The 12,661-nt window shown below is 39.6% G+C and overlaps 1 long non-coding RNA gene across 1 annotated transcript; it reads left to right on the top strand.

Annotated features, from left to right (window-relative positions):
- Nucleotides 1-9,096: 9,096 nt before the first annotated feature.
- LOC122474472 lies at nucleotides 9,097-10,900 on the top strand. Its single transcript, XR_006294909.1, has 2 exons — nucleotides 9,097-9,243; nucleotides 9,349-10,900. It is a non-coding gene; the product is annotated as an uncharacterized LOC122474472 (long non-coding RNA).
- Nucleotides 10,901-12,661: the final 1,761 nt, after the last annotated feature.

Below are 12,661 nucleotides of genomic sequence, written 5' to 3'. Positions count from 1 at the left end.
ATTCTGACAGGTGTAAGCTGGTATCTCACTGTGGTTTTGATTTGTATTTCCCTGATGATGAGTGATGTGGAGCATTTTTTCATGTGTCTTTTCACCATCTGGATGTCTTCTTTGGAGAAGTGTCTATTCATGTCTTTTGCCCATTTCTTCTCTAGATTATTTGTTTTTTAAGTGTTGAGTTTGATAAGTTCTTTGTAGATTTTGGATACTAACCCTTTATCTGATATGTCATTTGCAAATATCTTCTCCCATTCTGTCGGTTGCCTTTTAGTTTTGCTGATTGTTTCCTTCACTGTGCAGAAGCTTTTTATTTTGATGAGGTCCCAGTAGTTCATTTTTGCTTTTGTTTCCCTTGCCTCCAGAGACGTGTTGAGTAAGAAGTTGCTGTGGCCAAGATCAAAGAGGTTTTTGCCTGATTTCTCCTCAAGGATTTTGATGGCTTCCTGTCTTACATTTAAGTCTTTCATCCATTTTGAGTTTATTTTTGTGTATGGTGTAAGAAAGTGGTCCAGGTTAATTCTTCTGCATGTCGCTGTCCAGTTTTCCCAGCACTACTTGCTGAAGAGACTGTCTTTATTCCATTGGATATTCTTTCCTGCTTTGTCAAAGATTAGTTGGCCATACGTTTGTGGGTCCATTTCTGGGTTCTCTCTTCTGTTCCATTGATCTGAGTGTCTGTTCTTGTGCCAGTACCATACTGCTTGATGATTGCAGCTTTGTAGTATAGCTTGAAGCCTGGGATTGTGATGCCTCCTGCTTTGGTTTTCTTTTTCAAGATCGCTTTGACTATTCGGGGTCTTTTCTGGTTCCATACAAATTTTAGGATTATTTGTTTTAGCTCTGTGAAGAATGCTGGTGTTACTTTGATAGGGATTGCATTGAATATGTAGATTGCTTTGGGTAGTGTCAACGTTTTAACAGTATTTGTTCTTCCTATCCAGGAGCATAGAATCTTTTTCCATTTCTTTGTGTCTTCTTCAATTTCTTTAATAAGCTTTCTATAGTTTTCAGTGCATAGATTTTTTGCCTCTTTGGTTAGATTTATTCCTAGATATTTTATGGGTTTTGGTGCAACTGTAAATGGGATCAATTCCTTGATTTCTCTTTCTGTCACTTCATTATTGGTGTATAGGAATGCAACCGACTTCTGTGCATTGATTTTATATCCTGCAACTTTGCTGAATTCATGAATCAGTTCTAGCAGTTTTTTGGTGGAATCTTTTGGGTTTTCCATATAGAGTATCATGTCATCTGTAAAGAGTGAAAATTTGACCTCCTCCTGGCCAATTTGGATTCCTTTTATTTCTTTGTGTTGTCTGATTGCAGAGGCTAAGACTTCCAATACTATGTTGAATGCTCTTCAGTTTTAAACTACTGGGACTGTAAAGAAGCTGGACTTCTCCTTTGCAATATGTAAAAATCCATATGTATTACTTATCTGTTGCTGCAAAGAACCTCAATTCTAATTCTTATTCTTATATATCTTTTGATCTTTTGTGCTTGGTCGCCTTTTTCTTTGTCTAAAGTCTAACAGTTAGGAGGTACCTGGATGGCTCAGTCAGTTAAGCATCCAACTTTGGTTCAGGTCATGATCTCACAGTTTGTGAGTTTGAGCCTCACATCAGGTTCTCTGCTGTCAGCCCAGAGCCCAGAGCCTGCTTCTGATCCTCTGTTTCCCTCCCTCCCTGTCCCTCCCCTGCTTGTTCTCTCTCTCTCTCAAAAATAAATAAACATTTTTTAAAAAGTAAAGTCTAAGTCTAACAGTTATACTCGAATGTGTTATAGAGTTGATGTTTATGAGTAAATTTTCCCAGGTACCCAGTGGGCCCTATAAATGTATAGACCCTGATCTTTTATTTCTGTAAAGTCTTCTGGAATTATCCTCTTAAGTTACTACAATTATATATATGTTGTTTCTACTTGCCTGTCTACCATTTCAGCCATGTTTTCTTTGACCCTTTTTGCTTCTCATTTCATCTTGCTTTTGTTCTCTTGATCATTTCCCTGCCTTTCTTCAATTTCCCTAATTAAAATTTAATTTTAGTCTATTCTTTCTTGGGCACCTGTAAAGTGCCCAAGGATATTTGATCTTGGTTTCTGGTATGCTTTTGTCTTTTGCTTACATTTCTTTCCTGAAGTCAACCAATTCTGTTAGATTCCTAATTCAAGTGTTCTCTTTTGTGTCCATGTATCAAAGTATAATATCTTTAAAGATGGCTTTTATTCTTTAAGATAGGGGCAGAAATTTCGTGTCTTCCAATTTTGGGGTTCTCTCATTTGCAAGACTCTAAAATTTCTCCTTTGCTTCTTTTCACCATTGCCACTAAATTTCCAAAAAGCATCTCTCCCTGCCCTTTCACATTCTTTTCCCTCAGAAGCAACATCTTTTGAAAACTGCTCCCTTAAATAGCATACAGTTTTACGTTCCTTTCTTATAGCAAATGCTCAGATACACAAGGACTCTTTTTCAGTATTTTCTGACTTAAGGTAGACTCTCCCTCTCTGGCAGTGATTTTAGATCAAGCATGGGTTTGTCAGTATCTACCCTCTTTACTTTCCATTTAGCATTTTCCCTACTATCCTTGTTCTTTGTGAATGCCAGTGGGCAAAGCATGAAAGTTGATTTGCTGCAAGTTGGTGTTTCTTTATCTACTTGTGGGTAAATTTGAAATGTATCCATTCTCTTTCTTCTAGTTACACCAAAGACATGGATTTTGTGCAGTTTTATTTATCCTTCTTGTTATTCTGTGTTGTTTTTGAGAGATTCTGATTTTTTGGCCATCATCTCAGCTACCCTTAAGGCTAATTTAGAACGCCTTAATTTAGAACACCGTATCTTTTGTGTGACCCTATCGACCATGAAGATTTCATCAAGCTTTACTCCCTGGAGTTTTCACTAAGAATCTGTTAGCTATTTTGTGTTTTCCTGACATAAAATTATGTGACAGTATGGAATATCCTTTTTCAAACTGCATGCCCCTCAACTCACAGATTTTAATATTTCCCTCCCTCACCCCAGAAGACATCCTCCACACAATTATGGGCCTGAACTTAAAGTCTTTAGATATGAGGGTGAACAAATAAAGCATCCACTGGGACCTTGTCCCCACATTGTTACTATGTCTCCAGTCTCCTTGTTTGTGTCTCAAACAAATAGCTCTTGTCTTTTGACACCCTAGCCCAGAGCAGCATTGAAACATTCTTCCTACTTGAGAGGTATAATTTATCATCTGACAGGGTCTAGTGCAAATTATTACTCACCAGCCTTAAATGACACAGAGTGGACTGATGAGGGCCAGTAGGGGATAATGAGAAGACAAAGCATAGGAAAGCAGAAGGCTGGGTCCTAGCCCCAACTCTGCCACTGGCTCACTGTTTAAGCTAGAGTAAGTCCCTGCCCTGATCTCTGAGCCTCAACTTTCCCATCTGAGCTGAATGCTATCTGGGGACCCTCATGGCTCTGAGGAACTCTGACCTCTCCTAAAAGGGATTTTGGTTTGGAGTTGGCCTCATGGACTCAAAGAGCTCTATAAGCTCCACGGAGCAGTGGCTTCACAAGCAGGAGAAAGAGTGGTCCAAGAGAATGAAGAGCTGAACCCTCACCCTACCCTCAAGTGAGAAAAGATGAGTGAACACTCGCAGTCACCTAGGCATCTAGCCCCTATATCACTCATGCCAAGAGACCAACCAGTATCTTCTTGGATAAAACCAACAATGGTGAGCTCACTTCCTTTCAAAGTAGCCCCTTTTGCTTTATACTTTTAATGTAGTAAAGATGGAGGGAAGTGGGCACTTCAAGAAAAAAATTGATAAGAGGGAGATGTCAAGGATAAAATCTAGTTTCCTGACTTGTGAAAACACATGGATTAGTGGTGCATTCACTTAGATGGGAACAGATTAGGGGTGGGTAAAGGAAGATCATGAGTTCAGTCTTGAGCACACAACTTTGAGGAACCATTGAGACATCCAAGCCAAAACAAGTGGCCAGTTGGATATTCAGATCCAGAGCTCAAAGGAGACATTCCAACTGGTGGACAAATAAATTAAAGTGACTTTTCTAAAGACTGGTAAATGTGATCACTGAGGAAGAGAATATGAAATGAAAAGGAGAAAAAGGCCCTCAGATGAGAAGTTGATGGATACCAACATTGAAAGTGTAGGGAGGTGAAGAATTGCTTGCCAGCCTGAGAGGTGAAGGAAGAGCCAAGAGAGTCCCACTTCAGAAGTCACTGGAGGAGGGGTTCAGTAAAGATGAAATGGTCACTAGTGTCGAGTGCTGCTGAGGAGTCAAGTAAGGACTGAAAATGTCCACTGGATGCAATGTAGTAGAGATGCTTGGAGACTTTACTAAGGATGTTTGTGGTAAACTGATGGGGTGGAAAAGTCAGAGTGGAGTTGTCGAGGGCCAAGTGGGAGGTAAGGAAATGGGGCATCAAGTGTGGACAACTCTGTGGAGGCATTTAGCTGTAAAAGGAGAGGAAAGAGATGGGAAGTACTCATGTGGAATGTGGAACATTAGAAGCTTTCTTAAATAGGAAAGGGTTTATCATGGCTACACATCAATGGGATGATCCAGTTGAGACAGAATCATTGAATATACAGAAGAGAAAATGTTACCTATGGTTCCTTAGAAGACAGGAGGAGATGGACTCAACAGAGCAGAAAGAAGGGTTGTTTCGCCAGTGTTTCAAAATTCTTAGGACTGAGTTTCTACCAAGGCTGCACAAGTAAATAACTGGGAGTTTTTGTTTTCTTTTGTTTTGTTTTAAGTACCAAGTCAATTTTATAAAATTATGAGTTTCTAATAATCTGCATGTATATATTGTCTTCTTTTGCTCTCTTCACATCTCAAAATTATTCAATTACTATGAAACATTTTTAAAAATATAACCAGTGTACAAAAATTATGACACCTGAAAAAAAAGTATTATTCATTCAGGAAAATGAAATTTAAGTAGTTTAGAGAAAGAAAATCCAGAACACTGTGTTTTGGTAACTTTTCTATAATATTCTTTATCTTCTGAGTAACTAAAGGAAATCCAAATGGAAATAAGACTTCAGATGATGACCAGTCATCTTTTTCTTCAAAGCAGAACCACTGAGCTAACAGTGAACCAGACTGCCATGGTCCTCCATTATCACCCATGTGGCTGCCCCAACCATCTAACTCCTTACAAAGCCCCCAACTAGTGGTTTTTTACCTCTCATTCACTAGCAGCTTATAGAAACTCATCCCAACTCAAAAGAGGGAAAGGTCTCTCCATGAGGATCATCACTCAGAAGAATTATTCCCTCTTCACGGTCAAGGACCACAAAGCCATTGAGAGTCTCACTACTACTAGGGACTGCCACTCATTTCTCCACAGCCCATTCATTTACAGATTCCTTCTCTATTCACATTTGCTGAGACCTTTAGGCAACTCACAGAGAAAAAGGCCACAGGAACAAGTGGATAATGAAAATGAATATAGCCCTTCACCAATAAGTCTTAGTTTCATATAATCTAAGAGAATTCTAAGGAACCATTGATTAGTGGGATCAACCAGGATAACCGCTCACCAATGGGGATTCCCCTTATCAGCTCCTCTAACAATAGCACTGCAGCCTCTATTTGAACCCCTCAAGTGACAGGGGGGTTGTACACCATGGCACTGACACAGAGAACAGAAAACTGTCTTTGAGTTTCTAAAATGTTCTCCTTAGGAAGACAAGCCTGACTGCAAAAGACCTAGGATAGAACCACAAAGAAGCATATTTTCTCTTTACAGGAGACAGAAGACCTTGAAGGAAAGGCCCGTCCAAACAGATCTCACAGACTAATGGTCATTTGGTCTTTCTCCTTCCTTCTGGTACAAAGAGTCCTCCTGCCTGGCCCACTTAGGATCCACTATCATTGTTGGAAAAGATCTCCTGGTGCAAAGCCCAAGATCTTCTGGGAGCTTTTACTGGTTTGTCCTTCTCTCATGGAGAAATAGTGACCATTCCATTCATTTCCTGGGGAAAAAACTTCAGAATTTGATAATAGGGTCATGTCCTACTTTAAACCCACTTAAAAAGGCAAAGGAGCCCAAAGTCCACCCAGCGGACTGATAAAGGAAGAATGCTCAGGCAAGAGCACTCCCCTGGCAGTAACTTGTGAAAAGCAGGGCATGATGGGAACTAGGGCTACTGCTCAGCTTTACCAGCAGTCCCAGCTCAGCCTCCATCAGCAGGGCCCCCACCCACCCAAGCGGAGGCATACAGCTGGATTGCAGGGTCCATAGTTTCATTTACATAAGTGGGATCAGATGTCACCTAAAGTCCTACAACCTGCTTCTTAAAGTAATGATTATGGACATTATTGGGTTTTTTTTAAATTATTATGCACATCTTTCCGTATCTGCACGTATAGATTGACCTCATTCATTTTACAAGCTGAGTAGTATTCCGTCAAGTAACTGCACATAATTTATTTACATAATCTGCTCTTATTAGACATCTGAGATATTTCCAAGTCCTTCCAAAACTGCAGTGACAATCTTCATGCATACACTTGTGTGCACTTCCATAAGTGTTCTCCACAATATGTGAATCCCTTTTCCTTCACTTTTTTACTACAATAAGCAATTAGCACCTTTTGCACACATCTCTGTGCACATGTATAGTATTTCTGAGGCTATATCTCTTGAAGCTGAATTTGCTACACCAAAAAGGATGAACATTTTAAAAATTTACTGCCAAATTGCCCTCCTATAGACCTTACTCATTTATATCATCTCAACAGGAGGGGCTTAAGAGAGTGACTGCTTCACTCATATCTACTACAACTTTGGTGATTTTTAACTTTTGATTTTTGCCAATTTGTTAGGTGGGAAGGGGAATTCTTAAAAAAAAAGAATTACATTTCCCTGGTTATTGGTGAGATTGTGCATCTTTTTATATCTTTGTTGGTCATTTTTATTTCTGCCTCAGTGGTGTGCCTGTTCACAGCCTTTGTTGGTTTTTCTTTTGAATTGTCTTTTTCATATTGACTTGGAGGAGCACTTTATACAATCAATGGTTTATTAATACTTGATCTGTTTTACACACTACAAACTTTTTTTCCTGGTCTGTCACTTATCTTTCAACGTTTCTTATCTTTGCCTATTTTTCTGTTGACTTAGTCATATTTTCCCACTGATTTGTAAAGTATTTTTCTATCTGAAGGATAATCTACTTTTGTCACAAATCTTGCAAATATGTTTGTGTTTGCCATTTTGTTTTGGACTGTATTGAGTTAGAAAAGATTTATGTTTATTTAGACACATAGATATGCCTTCACACATCGTAAGTCTTTAGAAAGTTTTTCCCCACTCTGAGATGAGATAGTCACCAATATCTTCTTCAGGTTTTGCTAGCTATGATTCTTTAATGCATCTGGAATTTATTTGTTGTGCGGTATGCCATAGGAATCTCTCTTTTTTTTTTCCAAAATAGTTGGTTACATTTCTCAATATCTTTCATCAAATTAGTCATCCTTTCCTCTGGTTTGTAATCCCGACTTACTCATATACTTTTTATTTGGACTTAAAAGAGATCGAAATGATTAATATCAACAATCTTGACTTCATTTACAAGGGAGAGAAGAATCATTATTTGTTTTGGATAGGAAAAGAGAGTGTTGGTGTGGGATAAAATCGGGGGAAGGCAGTTAAGATAGTCATGGAATTTGCTGTGAAAAAAGGAAAGTCTGAGGAGAAAATGGCAAAAGAGAAAACTACTGAGTCATAGAAGGAATGTGTTATCACAAAAATGATGGCCACAGGAAAAGAATATTTGGGACAGTCTTATAAAGAAGATGATGCAAGCAGAATTGAGTTGGTGGCACTGAGCTCGCCGCTTAAGGGAAAAGGGTCATGGTCAGTGTTCTCGCCATAGAGCCAAAGTGGCTGTCACAAAGCCTGAAGTGCAGTGCATGTTAAGTCATATGAAGTCATTAATTAACAAATATAAAAAACTAGTGTTGTGGATATATTAAATAGCTTTAAAGTAATACACATTCATTATTAAAAAGAGAAAATAGAGGACACTAGAATGATGCTAGCTACCTTTTAATGAGCACCTACTGTGGTCCAGCATTTTATTAGTTGCTCTACATATATTTTATTTTATAAAGAAGAAAATTAAAACCTGTAAACCCACCACCCGAGATCAACTACTAGTAACACTCTGCTATATTTCCTTCCAGTCTTGTTCTTCTGACAGGTTCTGTGACCGTTGCTAACACTTACTGAACCCTCACTCCCATGCCCAGACTACTACAATATTTTAAGCCTTTTTAAAGAAATACTTTTGTAAGCCTTGTAACAATCCTAAGAGATAGGCGCCATTACTGTTTTAATTTTACAGATACAGAAATTGGGAACAAAGAGGTTAAGTAATGTGCCCATTCTGTATACTCAGTTTTGTAGCTTGCTTCTTACTATTTAAGCTGGTATCAGGAATGTTCTCCCACATCATTAACTCTCCCCCAGAAGAGATCATTTAATAGCTGCCTAATATCTCATCACATGGTCATGTCATTTATTTAACCATTTCAGTATTTCTGTTCAATCATTAGTGATTTTTTAATAGAATAAATATTTTAATAGAATAAATAAATAGAATAAATAAATAGAATAGATACTGATTTTAATAGAATAAATAGAATAAATAAATAAATAAATAAATAGAATAAATTAATTAATTAAAAAATAAATATTTTAATAGAATAAATAAATAGAATAAATAAAATATTTTTAATAGAATAAATAGAATAAATACTGCTGTTACAAACACATTTGTACTTAACCCTTGGTGCGTATCCAAACACTCGAATTTTTTTACCAAATGACAGTGGAATTAACTGAGCCAACCTTCTTCCAGGCTTTTTCTACGTATTGTCAAATTGCCTTCCAGAAAGTTTCTACCATTTTACACTCCCCCAGAAATAAATACAAGCACCAATTTTATGTTCTTGCCAACACTAAGTATTGTTGATTTTAAATCTTAACCAATTTAAAGGGGTAAAAGATATTATATATCATAATTTTAGTTCATTGTTATCATGAGGGAGAAACAAAAGAGACTGTGGTTCTTCCAAAAATTTTAATTAAGTCTCTCTCATATGCCAAGCACTCTTCCGGAGGCTAAGGATGAGACAGTGAGCGAGACTAACCAAACCCCGCCTTCTTGGGACTCTCAGCCTAAGAGGTACATTCCACATGGAGCACATGAATTCCAACTGTAAGTTTTCCTAACAAGCATGTAGTAGCACTAAGCGTTTATCAGCTCCTGTAAAATAAAGCACTAAGAACTCATTTAATCATCTCAACAACTCCCGTTTTACAGATGAGGAAATTGAGTCACCAAGAGGTCAAGTAACCTACAAAAGGTTATAGAAGGAAGCAGCAAGAACAAGAAGCAAACCAGGAAAGCCGGCTTCAGTGCCTTTAATCAATGCTCCACCCTGCCTCCCTCGCTGAGGTGTGCTCAGAGTGTGCTAACTCACTGAAGGAGCAGAAAGAAGATTGAAGAAAATAGAAACTTCTAAAGAAAATGGAACAAAATTGAACAAACAGGAAGAGCATCAGAAATAGAGGTTCATCTGGTCAAGAAATATCATGAAATGCCAAATTGTATCTTCCCTCTCCTCTTGTCAGAGGAGTTGGTAAGGAGAGCACGCAGAAAAAAGGAGCAGATAGTACATACGTTGGACAGTAAACCTGGAACAGTCCAAAGACAGAGGAAAGGAATGGTCTAAATTCCCCTGCTATGAGGCCGCAGAAGAGGGAAGTAAGGAGCGTCCTCAGCCTTCCTAACCCTCAAGCAATGGGAATACAGAGCGTGCAGTCCTAGTAGGATTCAACACTGAGCAGATGGGGGCGGGGGGAGCGGTGAGGAATGGAAACTTGTACTTTTCCTGGGCTTCCGGCCCAGTGATCTCCCAGCCTGGCCTGAGGCTGTGGCCTCCTCTGGCAGGACCTGCAGTTTTGCGCCAGGACGCCGGGCACATTCCCGTGGGCTGCAGCGCCATCTAGCAGATGTGCTGGTGAAATGGCACCAGCAGGGCCATCCCAGAGTCCTTCAAAGACACATGTCCACTGTGCTCAGTGCTGAGGTCACCACGAACAAACAAGTCCTTGAGAAGTTCACTGTCCATCTGGGGAACAATCACAGGTTCTAGGACAGACACTTACACAAGCGTCTAGGGAACAGGGAGGAGCGGGGCTGACCTCCGCTGGGGTTCGGGAAAGGCCACGCAGAGAGAGCAATATTCAAACCAGGTCTCAGAAGATGTGTTCTTACTAGTCAAGCAGTAGAGATGAAAGAAACTTCCAGGCAAGGAGACTGAAGCCTCGAAGGCCCAGAAGTGTGAGAGTTTAGCGCATACTCAAGGAAGGCTGGAAAGTTCAAATCACAAGCCAATAGCAACTTTACAGACATCTAGTTTAACATCCTTGTTTTGCAGATCCCACTTTTGACATCCGGGCAAGGAGGGGACTTCATGCAGATTTACACCACACTGGAACTCTTATTTCCTGACACTCCATCTCCTACTCTTCTTCTGAACCATGGAAGGAAGAGGCCAGCAGCCAGCTCTCTGGAAAAGGTTACTGTTGCCTGCCAGGGCCCTAGAGTAAGGCTGTGCCCATGCAAGTTAGACCTTGAACACAAGAAGACATGCTTGGGTTCAAAACTCACCTCCATCCGTAGCTATGGAAACTTTATCAGACTAAGGTCTTTCTGAGTCTCACTTTCCTTATCCGTCAGGTGGGAATCATAGTAGTCCTTACTTCATATGGCTGTTTCCGAGGTAGAAAAAGTTGATCCCATGGGCACAAAGCCCAGCATATGCTAAGTGCTCAATCATTGAATAGTAAAGGCTATGACTTTAATATTGTCACTTTGTATTATAATATTATTGGTATTTTTCTTACTTGAAAGTATCCATTATCATTAATTGATTGTTTATGATTTATTATTTCTACTGTGAAAGTACTGACTACTTCCTGAGGGAACTGGAGGTATTCTATCTGGGTAAGAACAAACACAGAAGCCACAGTCCTATTTTAAAACTTGAAGGGCCAATCTGGAACAGGAGAAGTGGTCTGAGGGATGACAGAGGGCTGGGCCAACAATGGTCGAGAGCTTCAGGATGGAAGATTTTACTTCCATGTACAGAAAAACTTCCTTACCCTCCAGGTGGCCTTGGGAGGAATATATGCACCTGTTATTAGAAATGTTCCTTCCAAGACCAGATGACCATCTGTAGGGCCTGCACCTACCTTGCACGGGGCTAGAAATCATCTAGTCCATTTCACTTTCTGATCCCTTAAACATCTAATTTAGCTCTGCTTTCTAGGGGAATATGATTCAGTAGGTCATCTGGGAAGACAGATGTCTATGTGTATAAATTTCAAAGTCATGAGCAATGCTCAAAGAAGTCAGGATCCAAAAAGCATAACCCTGTTTGTTCAGAGTAATTCATTAGATTTTAACTGGAAATGTTAAGAAGAGGCTGAAATGTCCACATAAGACTGGAGACCAGAGGAAGACAAGACAAGAGGAATAGGACAGAGGAACAGAAGGCAGCTCAGCCTTATGCCCCAGGTGCTGCTTGAGAATGAGTCTTCATTCTGAAAAGATGGAAAGGGCTTTTGCAGTCCTGATATCCATATAAAGTGTAGAAATACCATCTTAAAATCATTAAATAACAGAACACATTGAATGCTCACTGTTCAATCATTTATGCAGAGTCTGCTGTGTGCCAAGCACTTGAAATACTAAAGTACATCTAAAACTAGAGTCTAGATGAGGCTTGGAGGTGTAATGTCTCTGAGAAGATAATAAGACCTAGGCACATAATAACTGTAATCCAAAAACAAAAGGCCTAATATTATATGTCAGACATGTGAGGTTGCATGACTCTCTGTAAAAGGCATTGGAGGAAGGTTTTATGGAGGAAGTGATAGTTAGGTTGGGCCCTTAGTAACACATAGGACTTGAAGTCCAAATGATAGGAGGGAAGAACTTCTCATGCAAGACAGCAGTGTGGACAAAGCATCGAGGGTCTAAAGTATGGGCTAGGGGTGGGGGAGTAGAACCCCACTGTGGTCAGAGCATAGGGAGTGTGAAGGGGTGGGGAGGGATTAAGATCCAAGAAGTCATCCTTCAGCAATCCCACTCCCAGGTATATACCCAAGAAAATTGAAAACACGCCTCCACATAAAAACCTGTACACCAATGTTCATAGCAGCATTACTCATAATAGCCAAAAAGTGGGAACAACCCAAATAAATGTCCATCAACTGATGAATGGATAAATAAAATGTAGCATATCTATCTATACAGTATTATTTAGCATTGGCAATCAAAAGCAATGAAGTTCAGATAAATGTGACAACATGGATGAACCTTGAAAACACATACTAAATGAAAGAAGCCAGAGACAAAAACCACATAGGAAAATCCATTAATATGAAAGGCCCAGAATAGGTAAATCTATAGAGACAGAAAGACTGATGGTTGCCTAGGACTGGAGGGGATACATGATGGCATATTTCAAAGGTTACGCTTTAGGTTTTCTGGCTCTTCCCACTGTTAGAGAATTCCTCTGCTTGCAGCTCCCTCCACGACTCTCCAGCCAGACTCGCCCTTGGGG

This window comes from Prionailurus bengalensis, chromosome D4 (genome assembly GCF_016509475.1).
Source record: "Prionailurus bengalensis isolate Pbe53 chromosome D4, Fcat_Pben_1.1_paternal_pri, whole genome shotgun sequence".
Classification (NCBI taxonomy): Eukaryota; Metazoa; Chordata; class Mammalia; order Carnivora; family Felidae; genus Prionailurus; species Prionailurus bengalensis.
The sequence above is the reverse complement of the archived record's forward strand: the minus strand, read 5'-3'. Positions and strand labels throughout refer to the sequence as shown.